The sequence below is a fragment of the Nannospalax galili genome, unplaced genomic scaffold (assembly GCF_000622305.1).
Source record: "Nannospalax galili isolate Female #2095 unplaced genomic scaffold, S.galili_v1.0 scaffold5048, whole genome shotgun sequence".
Lineage (NCBI taxonomy): Eukaryota > Metazoa > Chordata > Mammalia > Rodentia > Spalacidae > Nannospalax > Nannospalax galili.
The window spans coordinates 8,483-20,679 of NW_008358087.1; the positions used below are offsets into that span (position 1 = coordinate 8,483).

Below are 12,197 nucleotides of genomic sequence, written 5' to 3' on the forward strand. Positions count from 1 at the left end.
GAGCTCCTGAATGTTGTACCTATCACTGATCCAAATTCTCAGACTGCCCATTGGGGAAAGCACTTATCTTGTTGACACAGCAGATTTAAGCTTAATTACGAGGACTGACAACATTCTGGATCTTAATATTCCATGTCGGTTTGAGTCAGTACTGTCACTGGTCAATAGGGAGCTCGAGCCTTATTTCTGTTGTTGCTATTAAGCAGCTAGGCAGCCATTAGCAGGCTTTTGACGATGGGACCCCTCCATGATTAGCAGTGGACCCTGGCTCTCATTACCACATGAAAAGGCTCTCAATATGTTGGTTTTGTTAAGGACAATAAGGGAAAGCTGCTTTGTCCTGGTCAAAGGAATAGAATCTGAGTTTTACCTCTGATCCTAGGTGGAGTCCTGATATTTTAACCTGCATCAAAGATTGGAACATTACATAGAATTGTCCCCTGCCTTATCAGGTAATCAACTGGGCTTGTCAATTACCTGGCCTGGAGGCCACCTCTCAGGAATATTGATTCACCTGAACATATGCTAAGAAAATGGGAGGAAAAATTAACGACTTAATGAGACAATGCATAGGGTGGCACTTGTCATTTGAGAATTTGGTCACATTTAGCATATTAAGTATATGATTGATTTCACAGTCTTCTCTTCCTTCCTCTCTACATGACCTGCCACTATAAAGAGGGAAAAGAGTCACTTTGTACTGGTTGACTTTGTGTCTAAAGTTATGGCAACAGATTATTAGGAGAGAAAACGATTTCCTCAGTAGAAAACAGTGGAGACACCGAAGTCAGTTCCTTTTCCACCTAATACAGTGCAAAAAGCTGCCATCTACGAACTCACATCGGTTGTGGAATCAACTGCAGATGAATCCAGTGACACTGCAACACAGTGCCACTGGTGTTTCTGACTGGATTTGCAGAGGCACATAGTTCTAGACACAAGCTATGGTGTTTTCAGAGTTCATGACTTGATGCTGAAGAGCATTAAGCTTCTCAAAAGATGGAGTTCAGAATTCCTTCCCTGTCAGATCTGCCCATGCTATAGGCCTTCACCTGCAGGGTCACCTGCATAACCATTGTTCTGCTATTCCCCTTCCCTGCTTTCTTGCTGTTGGGTTCAGTCCAGTTTGAACTTCTGCTGATGCATTTTCTTTAAACTTGTCTGTGAAGTTACTCTTAGTCAACCAAATCCTGACGTGCCCAGACAGTGTCATTAGTCGAAATTCCCCATTCGTGCTGATGTTACTTTAGGTTCAATTCATTCTTTGTTGTTTCTTTTTAAAAATATTTTTGATTTATTTATTTTTACTTTATATGCATGAGTGTTATGCCTGCATGTATATAAGCATCACCCATGTCATGCAATGCCCAGGGAGGACAGAAGAGCTCATCGGATCTTTGGATCCCCTGGAACTGGAGCTCGGATTCAAATCTGGGTCTTAAGCAAGAGCAGCCAGTGTGCTTAACCACTGAATCTTCTCTCTAGCTTAGTTCTTAGGGTTTCTTTGTATCTAGTGTCAGCCTAACACTGATCAAGAAACTGAAGCTTGCTTACACTCAGCCCTCTTCTGGCATTTAACTTCTGGTTAGCTGAAATGGCTGGCATTCGCTTGAGGAACTGGATCCTTTAAAAACCTGTGAGGGGGAGTTGTGATGTCAGGAGCTTATATACAGTGAGCAGTTTCTCCTTTCCCCACGTCTTACACCAGAGGACAAATGCCCAGCCATGGTGATGAAGCAAATAATTGAATAAGCAACCGGTAGTAAAGACACCTCTGAAGCTGTTGTTCTCCTGACTAGTCTGAAGGGTCTCTAGACAAGGATAGTTCACACCCCTGCACTGAACACTCTCTGCAGAGCAGTCTTCAACCTCCGAGAGTTTACAACCTATTTGATGCAACCTAAAGGCTCAGCTGTGGTCCAAGGAGCTTAATCATTGGCTACCCACTACTCAGCAGACTAGGGTTAGGGAATGCTGGCTGGGAATTAGAACTTTCAAGTCTGGCATTTAAAAAATATATTTTTATTTTTATTTTATGTGTATGAGTGTACTGCTTGCGTGTATGTGTAATGAAATGCCCAAAGAAAAGGATGTTGGATCCCTGGAACTGGAATTAATGATGGTTGTTAACCAACTTATGGATGCTGGGGATCAAACCTGGTTCCTCTGCAAGAGCAGCCAGTGCTATTAATCACCGAGCCATCTCTCCAGCACCCTGCCATTGTTTTCTGAAGTAATTTTAATTTATGTCGTTGACCTGAGCTTTCATCTGAACTCATTATAGAGCTGTTGACTAAATTCAGATGTATCATGTGGTCACAGTCTTAGCCACTTAGGTAGCAAAGTCTTAAAAATTGTAGGAAGTATGGTGTGAGGACATGAAGCTGCTTTTCAGTAGACACAAGCCCTGTAGGTAGTGACAAAAATATAGTCTCACTTCTCCAGTGGAATGGGCTGGTGGAAGCAAGGCCAAATCTGGGAAGGGAAAGAGGAGGCCTGGGAAAGCCCAGGTTGATCTTTGTTTTGAGCTACCACCATCAGATTCTGAAGCAGTCAGAAATTTCTAAACTATCCTTGATCAATGAAAGGAAAAGCTACATGATGTATCATTTTTGTCTACTGATCTGAAGTTTAGGAATTCTTCATTGGGAAATATGATATGGTACAAACTGAATGATCCCTTGATCTTCCATTCTGAAAGATCTCAACAAACCACAACTTCTACCTGAAATAGTATTCTTGGAGAGTAAAGTTTTCCAGATCCATGTTCTGTATATTATATTGTTTTTGAGGTAGAACCTCTTTGGATAGCCCAGGCTGTTCTTGAATTTTCAGCAGAATTTAGACTTAGTCTCCTAAGAGAGCTAAGAGAGATTAGAGCTCTCCCACACCCTTGTATGTTCTTTACAGTGTTCATAGATGTGTCCAGAACAGTGCTGTCTATATGTAAACTACAACAACAGTCACATGTCTTAATTAGAAGCTACAGTCAAGGAAATGTAAAATTTCATCTTGAGCTCAACATACAGCAACATGTAACATGGGGACTCATGAGAGTTTTAAAAATGAGGAAACATTCAGTATTCTAGGGGTGGGGGCAGAAAGAGAGTGCTTCACTTGGCCTGGTGTTCAAGTTGATGTTGCTTCTGGGCCTTCTTTTCACCCTGAAGCCATGCCACAGCACTCAGATTATCTAGAGCTAATCTTTGGGAGCACCTTCTTGTCAAGTTGCTGCATCACTTACTCTGTTTTCATCTTGTCTGGGCCTTTCTCCTGCCTGAACTCCTTTGAGTGTCAGCTCTCTCTCATCTACATCAGAACACTGGGCTTATAGCCATTTCCCTTTGAAGTCTTGGGTGAAGACCCTGTGCTCTTACTGGCTGTATCTGTTCCCTGATGCAACATGCAGCTGAAGGTGGCAGTTTTTGGGTCCTTCATCTGATCACCTCGACATTGGGGTCTCTAACAGCCCTCCCTCCCTTCCCTCTGTTCATGATGGGTTCTTTATTCAAGATGGTGGTAGAGGCAGAGAAGTCCTGCTATTCATTCTGCTCATCTGCTTTGACAGCTCCAGTCAGTGTTCTGTTCCCTATGAAACTTAGAATCACTATTTTTCAAGCATTCCTTGTTCTGCTGCTAGTCCATGCAAATATTTACCCTGTGCTTAGTCTTCATGAAGGTTGCCATCTCCTCAGAGGCCAGCAGGGGCCACACACAGCTCAGGGATGAGGCTGCACCCATCCCCAGCATGGCTCAAATCTCCTCCAGTGGTGGTCTTGTAGGCCACAAACACTCCACATTACTCAAACATAAGTGCAGGTCTGCTTGCCCTCCAGCTTCATGTCCTCCTTGACCAGAACAGACCAGGAGTTTTGTCATGTCAAGCTGTCCACATTCTTATCTTTCTTGTAGGGAATGTAGTCTGCTTGCTTCTTCCTTCATTCTTCCTAGTTTAATTTTCTCACCACTGTGATCAAATACCTAATACAATAGCACTTGCTCTTGGCTTGCACTTAATTTAGGTTGAAATATACTTTTCAGCTCTGGTATTAGCCTTGGCTGCTAAAATAGCCATTTGGCGTATACTGACAGACTCTAGAATCTCCTTGGAGACAAGTCTCTGCAATGTCTGAATGATTATCTAGCTGAGGTTGTGATGGGTAGAACCACCCCAAATGTGGGGAGCTCCATTCCCTGGGCTTGTGTTCTGAACTACATACAAAGGCTATAGCTCACTGAACAAGAGCATTAATCACTAATTCCAGACACTGGGATGTGAACAGCTGTTTCAGGATCCTGCCACCATGCCTTCCCCACCAAGATAGACTGCACCTTCAATTATAAGCTAAAATGTAAGCCTTAAATTATTGTTAGGAAATTTATCACAAAGAGAAAATTAACCAACAGAGAACTCAGATTACTTATTGGCATTTATTTGTTGGTTTGCAAGCTTAAGGACAAAACTCAATTTTTTTTTGTGCATAGAAGCCCATGGGCACTTCCTCTTTCAAGGTCAACTGATTTAATTGGGTTGGAGTTTGAATCACTGACCTGGCTTCCTTCTGGAAATACCAAATTTTACCAAGATATGACCAGAGAAGATGGCTAGGGCCCAGGCTCTGACTGTAACAAGCTAGGCTTGGCCACCCAGAATCAATAGGCCAGTTAAGGAAAGAAACAGCGAAAAGCAGAGAAGAGATTGGTTGAAAGTGGCCAACTGGGAAGAACAGCAAAGAGGTCTGTTCTCCTACCCCATCTGTCTCCTGGGTCCTCATGAAGCTTAGGTTGAAATAAAGGACAAAAGATCTGCATAGCTAGGCCACCAAGGTCAAGGTGTGCGCCATCATTGCTTTTGCTCTAGTTTGTTCTCCAAGGTGTTCTGACAAGTTGTCAGATGTGTGTAACCTCTGTACCAGGGACAAGTGACTGGCACCAGGGTTCACCTTTTTTCTCTCTCATTTTCTAATGTCTTGGGGCCATGATCTCAATAGTCTGAAAGCCAAAGGGAAGTGTACAAATATCTCTTTAGAGTATCTTCATTCCTGACAAACCAGGTCTTGAGATCCAGGGAAGGCACTGAGAAGAGTATTTGTTCCTGTGAGATGCATCAGAGCTCTGAGGCTGGAGAGCATGAGAAACACCCAGCTCCTCAGCCAAGCAAGGTCATGGTAATTGATGTTACAGGGAAGCAAGGTGATCATTTAGGAACTGCAACTTGGTTTTCTTTAAGTGGGCTGGAGAGGATACAGACCCCTTGGCACACCTAGAAGGTAGGAAGTTGTTAAATAGTGTCTCTACTGAGCAGTGTCCCCAGACATTCCTAAGCCAATTGCTCTAAGACTGGAAAAGAATATGAACTAATTTGTTCAGGAACCTGCCTGAAGCCCAGAGATAATTGGAGACACTTTCAATGGGAGGCCTGGCTGCTGGGGGCAGTCATAGACAAGAGCCAACAACTTGGATGCTGAGACTGTCATAATCTCAGGTCTTGTCATGAGGATTGAAATCTTGGGGGAACTGAGGTTTCTTATGCTACTATTTTTATTTTTAAAAATATTTTATTATTTTTATTTTATGTGTATGAGTGTATTGCCTGCAGGCATGTAAGTACTCTGTGTTCTACAATGCTGGTGGAGGTCAGAGGACTTGAATCGGATCCCTTGGAAATGTTTGATAGGTGATTTCCTTGGTAGAAAATACAAGCATTTGGTTTTATCCAAACAGTCTGTGCTGCGCACATTTCATAGTATACTTGATAGCTTTTTGTCGTCCATTCATTGTATCTTCTTCTTGCTGTTCTTCCACAGCTTCATTTAAATTGAGAGCATCACTGGCTGCTCTCGCTGGAACTTTCTCTGGCATATTCTGTCAAAATTGTCAGTGACAAGTGTTTCATAAAATTCTTTTCTTTCTAAGGATGAACATAAATGTCTTATTTTAATAGAAAATTGCGCTTGAAAATAAAGAATATATTGATTATCATGACATTGGAATAGAAAGCTTTGTATAGACTCTTTATTTGAAATATATCTTTTATTATCCTATGGCACCTAAGTAAATAAAGTAAACATGGGTTATCAAAGAAAATGAATTTATAGAAATAAAAATAGTCAATGTGCATACACCAACAATGTTAAACACTTGATTTTTTGAATCCCTTACCAAAACCTACAGGACACCTTATAAAATACATTATTTTATGTTCAGAAAATCATCATTCCTATGCCACATTATTCAACAGAAAGCATAAAAATGACGATAGACACTCTTTTAGGTAATAGAGGTACATAATTTTTAAAGGACTTTAGAGTGTGTCATGTTGAGTATGAAGAGAACATTAGAGAGGCCGTTCATTTCACTAAGCAATAGAAAACAGTACTGAGAAATTTAGGTTTAAATATCCATGTACCTGTAGCTGGATTTATTCACACTCATATCAGTTTATTTTGTTATCCAAAGATAATCACTTGCAAGCCTCAATCTGTGGAGAAATCCATATATTTCATTGCAAAACAACTTTGAAGATTATTTACATAAAAATACTATGTGAGATAAAAGCTCGCAAATACTTTTGACATGTTTGGCCTTTAGAACAGAATATGTTGCTAAGAGGCCCAAGGACATTTTGACCTTTATACAAGAACCTGGTTATTTTTCTTTGGGATCTTTTTACCCTAACTGCCTAGCCACTTCCTACCTCCTACTCATTTTTTTAAAAAATTATATTACTTACTGTTTTATTTTATGTGCTTTGTGTGTATTGCCTGCAGGTAAGTAAGTGTACCTGTGTCGTGCTATGCCTGTGGAGGACAGAAGAGACTGTTGGATCCCCTGGAACTGGAGTTGTGGACAGTTGTTAGCTGCCATGTAGGTGCTGGGACTCGTACCCGGGTCTTCTGCAAGAACAGTCAGTGTTCTTAACTGCTGATCCATCTCTCTAGCCCTTCCTACCTCCTATTCCTATCACACTATCCTCTGAAGAGATTACCCAAATTGCCAATATGGAATCGGGACACAGACGGCTCTGGCTTCTTCCATGCTGAACAGGGACCTCTTCAGAGGGGGGAATGTTAGAGTAGCAAAAAGCCCCATAAATAAATAAATTAATAAATAAAAGTAAAGAAAGAAAGAAAGAAAGAAAAAGGAAGGAAGGAAGTAGAAAGAAAGAGAAAGAGAAAGAAAGAGAAAGAAGGAAAATACATGAAGATGTCAGAAAAAAGTGATGGGGAGATATGGGAGGAGTTGGAGGGGAGGGGGTGGCATGGATTTGATCAAAACACCTTATATGCATGTCTTAAATTCTCAATAAATGATTTTAAAGTTAAAAAATACAAAAGAAAGTAGGCTGAGCACAGGCCAGAGAAACAAGTAGGTCAGCATTGTTCCTTCTGTATCTGTGCTTCAGTTGTTGCCCTGGCTTCCCTCAGTGGTGAACAATGAACCCCCCTCCCCTTAAACACTATGTGAGACAGAAAAATGTTTTTAAGATTACTAATCATAAATAGTGTGTTATGTCCCTATTAATAATTATCAATATTATTTCCCTATTAAGAATTGAAATTACATCTATTACTTAGATTAATATTTTATCTTTATAACAAGTTTCTAGTCATTAGAAAGATCTAGCTAGCTCCTCAATAAACACTGTACTCTATTAACTTCGTGACCACCAAACATCTGATAGATTCATTAAGAAATCCATCATTTGGTATAAATTTCCAAGTTCTCAGAAGTCAAATTGTGAGATTCAGGAAATGAATGAATTCATTCTGTGCACTACTCTTAATAACATTTAAAAACTCACCTGCACTTTCTTCATCAAAAACATCCTTGGTCTTACCTCAGGCATGTCCTTGAACACTGTTCTTACAAGTGAAATACAATTATCCACTACCCTGCCAGTGTTCCCTCTTTGTAAGACTCAGGCAACTGGGTGGAATCCTTCCTTACTAATGCCCTCTTCTGCAGAAAAAAACAGTGTTTCTTTACTTGGGGCTGGCTTAGTGTATTATTGATTTTTAAACTCTTTGTTGCCACTTGAATTAGAAATTATTTTTACAGGTCTATCCTGCTTGCTCCTTGATTAAGGAGAAACACTTTTTAATGATCTTGTAAAATCAGTCTTCATTCTTTTTATTAATAATTTGTAAGTTAATCACTAAGTAAAACTCGCAAAAAACATTTTATACTTTTCTCTGTAGTTATTTTAACAGTGATGGTCAAAATAATATTTGCACTATTTACAAGTCTTTTACTCAGGCTTAGAGCAAATGGTAGATAAGAAAAAAATTAGATCATGACACATGTGTTCAGTACTTTTTCTAGGATACTTTTTGTTGAAAAATTCACCTTATTTGAGCTTGTGCATGTGGTTCATTTCAGAGGCTGTGCTGAGAGTGGAATCTTCCCATTGTGTTTTAGGATGGGTGAATTTTCAAATATGAGATATAATAATGACTATACATTTCACAAAATAAAACCAAAAATAATGCAGTATAAAAGTTTAATACAATTATCTTCAGCTGAGGAAATTTCTTCAGAGAGTCTAAAATGCCAAGAGATACACATTTAATTATATGAAAATAGGAAAACTTTAAACTTATATTCATGAACATTTACTGTGCAAATGGGTATTTCTGTTAAGCTTTGAAAATGTTAGCTTTAGGATTCCAGTGAGTGATTTTTTAGACTAATTTCTCTCATTTTTTCTGGGTAGGATAGAAGTATTTCAGAAGAAAATTAAAGAACATAGCATAGAGTCCAAGGAATTGAACTCAGGTCCTAGCATTTGGTTTGAGGGACTGAACTGGGTTCATCAGCCCTATTGGTAAGTGCCATTTTTTGATGAGCTATCTCCATAGCCCCGCCTCCTGTATTTAAGACAATATAAAACTTCTTTATTCATTGAAGAAACCAAGGTCACATGTATTTGATCTATGTTCTCAAATGGGCTTTTTATAAAAATAACTGGAGAGATGGCTCTGTGGTTAAGAACACTGGCTGTTCTTGCAGAAGACCCGGGTTCAAATCCCAGCACCCACATGGCAGCTAACAACTGTTGGTAATTCTAGTTCCAGGGGATCCAACAGCCTCTTCTCTCCTCAGTGGGCATCGCACAATATGGGTGCACTTACCTACACACAGGCAATATACGCATACACATAAAATAAAAATAATAAATAAAAAATATAAAAAACATCAAAATTTAGCTATCATTGAAAAAAAATAAACATATCCTTCTGTGTTCAAATTACTTGATCTCAATACCTAAGATGACTTTAAGAACCCTACAGCAATAATCTCGTGCCTGGATCAAATGAAAATTATACAGAAAGCTTATGAAATGAGAACTTGCAAGACACCTCAGTATGAAGTGAACATTCCATAAGCTGATTTCTTTTTCCTCTTGAAATAAATAACCACTCTTTCAAAGTACTCTCTACATCTATGATCTTGAGTCCATTCCTGCTATATTCCACTTATGGATTATTTTCATGACTTCACGTATCTCAATTAGAAATATTTTATGAACTGAAAAAAAATTGAATTCCAAGACTGGAGAGATTGCTCAGTGGTTAAAGCACTGACTGCTCTTGCAGAGCACCTAGGTTTGGTTCCCAGCACCCACACGGCAGCTAACTTTGTATAGCTCTAGTTCCAGGGGATCCAACACCCTCTTCTGATCTCTTCAAATACTCTTTGGATAAGTCATACAAGAACAGACTGGGTCACCTTGTGCAGCACTATTGCTAGACATATTCTACAATCTCTTAGTCTACATTTTAACTATCCTAAGTATATATAACCAAAATTAAATTTCATTTATTGATCTCAACTTCAAGGATCAAGTAAAAGAATATATTAATTTATTGTTTCTCACAAGGTCAGACATTAGCGAATTCACTGTTCTTGTAACTCTTTTAAATTGCCTACTGGTTTCTCAGAAATGCTAGGTTTAGCTACACAGTCGTTCTCCACCCGTGAGACTCAGAAGAGCAGAAGCAGCAAGGGCTGGGCGCCTGGTGGGCAAGCACCTGATGTCTCCTGAGAACTCTGAGTCCGAATTACAGACTGTGGCTCATGACACCAAGTGGTGAGTATCTCTCCATGTGTTTGACAGATCTGCTAAGTTGAGAACAGGTAAGGAAGAGAAAACTAAACCCCAGTCTCACCAGGCCTCACATCAAAGAGTCAAATTTTAATAGCTCTAAGTCACAGATGACAAAGAGTGAGACAATTAGGTGTTGCATCACTAGGTTCAGACTTCCATGCAAATGTTTCTAACACTATGATTTCTCATAAAAAACAACTGAGGCCAATTTGTGCCCAAGGGAAATAATACAGTTTTTAAATCAGTGAGTGTGGACATAATTCTGTCAGAGGTTGCCCAGCTGCTTGGAGAACTGCCCAGACACCAAGAAATCCTGGGGTGAGTTTTCCACATTTGGATGGGGAATGGGAACTTCATGGAAATTCAGGTAGCACTTTATTGTCTTCAAACTTAATTTGCAAATCCAAGACTTAAGTCAAGGGTGAAAGGAAGTTGAATTTAAAGAAAATGTCTGAATAAATAACATCAAATATTTAATGCATATGTGCAAATCACCAGAGGGAGGGACCATTCTAGGAAAACAAGCATATTGGGAAAAAGGGAATGTCTTACATATTCAGGTATGAAAAGCCTCTGTGAAATACATATTCAAATGCTCAATGATGTGCCCATGTTTTCAACAACCATTTCATTCACATTTATAAATTCCAGGCTCTTGCTTCAGCATTCTGAAGTTTTATCTTTCCTATAAAAATTGAGACATATGCCTAGCAAGAAGTTGTGAAAACTGCCTGTGGCTGAAGACGTATTTGAGAATGGACTCTATAGCATGGTGTTTGTCTCATAAAATTGAATGTGAAATATTACTCACTTTCTTGGTTTCCTTTATAACTGTGTAAGTAAATATTCCAGATTAAATTATTGAACAGACAGAAAAAATAAGTATGAACAGTAATGTCAAAGGAAAAGGAGGAAGAAAGAATAGAAATTAAGAAGAAAACATTAGGAACATAATTCTAAAGTCAACTTAGCCCTGTTTCCATTTTGTGGTTTGAGATTTTGAGGAAATCAATAACTTTGAGAGAATTCTTGAATTGCTAATGTGTAATGTAATACTCTATGAGGATCAAGAGGTTTGTTTTGTTAGACTGCTAGAATGAAATTCCAATATTTAGTTAATTGCACCTCACCCTGCCTCACTCTCAGCATTCCACCATGATCTCAAGATGATATTGACTCTTGGCATAGTAGAGACCTGAAACAACAGGTTTCTGCCACTTTGCCTGGCACTAATAGCCAAATGTATTTTAATCAAGTGGAATGGACTCTGCCAGGAAAGACGAGATAGACAGGGAAGGCTCAGGTGTCCAGTTCACTGTTTTCAAAATGAAGATGTGACAAAGGCTGTACCTTCTCTGGAAGAAACTGTGTGATTGGCCTGTCTCAAATGAACAATTTTGGGGACAAAGTGAGACTGAGGATTCTCTCAGATATCAGTGTTAAGTGGATGGATCACCAAAGCACAGGAAAACATACAATGGGATTTGGAAAGCTCTAGAGAAAAGGCCCAAAGAAGTTATATCACATATTACAGTTGCCAACATGTCAAAGATGAGGTGGACATTCCTCAGCCCTCCAATGCCAAGGTTATGTACACAGAACAGAATGTTTCATTAACCCCGCCCTACCAAAATCAAACAATTGGCTGTGGATATGCCTGTCATCTTTCTTGTCACAAAGGTAGATCACTACAGCTCCTACCTGTCTGAAATTATACATTGGGGGTTTCAATGTTATCCTTCCTAATGTAAAACTACTTTTTCATTATTTGCCATGGTCTATTTTCTTTTTTTTTTCATTTCATGATTAGGTACTTATCCAAGATATAACTGGAGGCAAATGATCAGAAGAGCAGCTTTGTGCAGTGAAGACTCACACAAGTTCCAAACAGTTGATGATACTGCGGACAAACAAATGAGAAGCATCGCGTGAGAGTCACAGCCAAGTTGTTCTCAGCTACCACATTTTTCTCTTGATTTCCAGCACAGGTACATTTCATATAACTATTTGGAAGATAATTGTCAAGACATTTTCTGTCCTGCAATTTCATAATAAAATTTGCTGTGAAGGAATCAGCAGCATCTAG

General features: G+C 39.3%; 1 long non-coding RNA gene across 1 annotated transcript; it reads left to right on the forward strand.

Moving 5' to 3' along the window:
• The first annotated feature begins 8,676 nt into the window (after positions 1-8,676).
• Positions 8,677-12,197, forward strand: LOC115068118. The gene is made up of 3 exons (XR_003847494.1): positions 8,677-8,827; positions 9,945-10,093; positions 11,922-12,197. It is a non-coding gene; the product is annotated as an uncharacterized LOC115068118 (long non-coding RNA).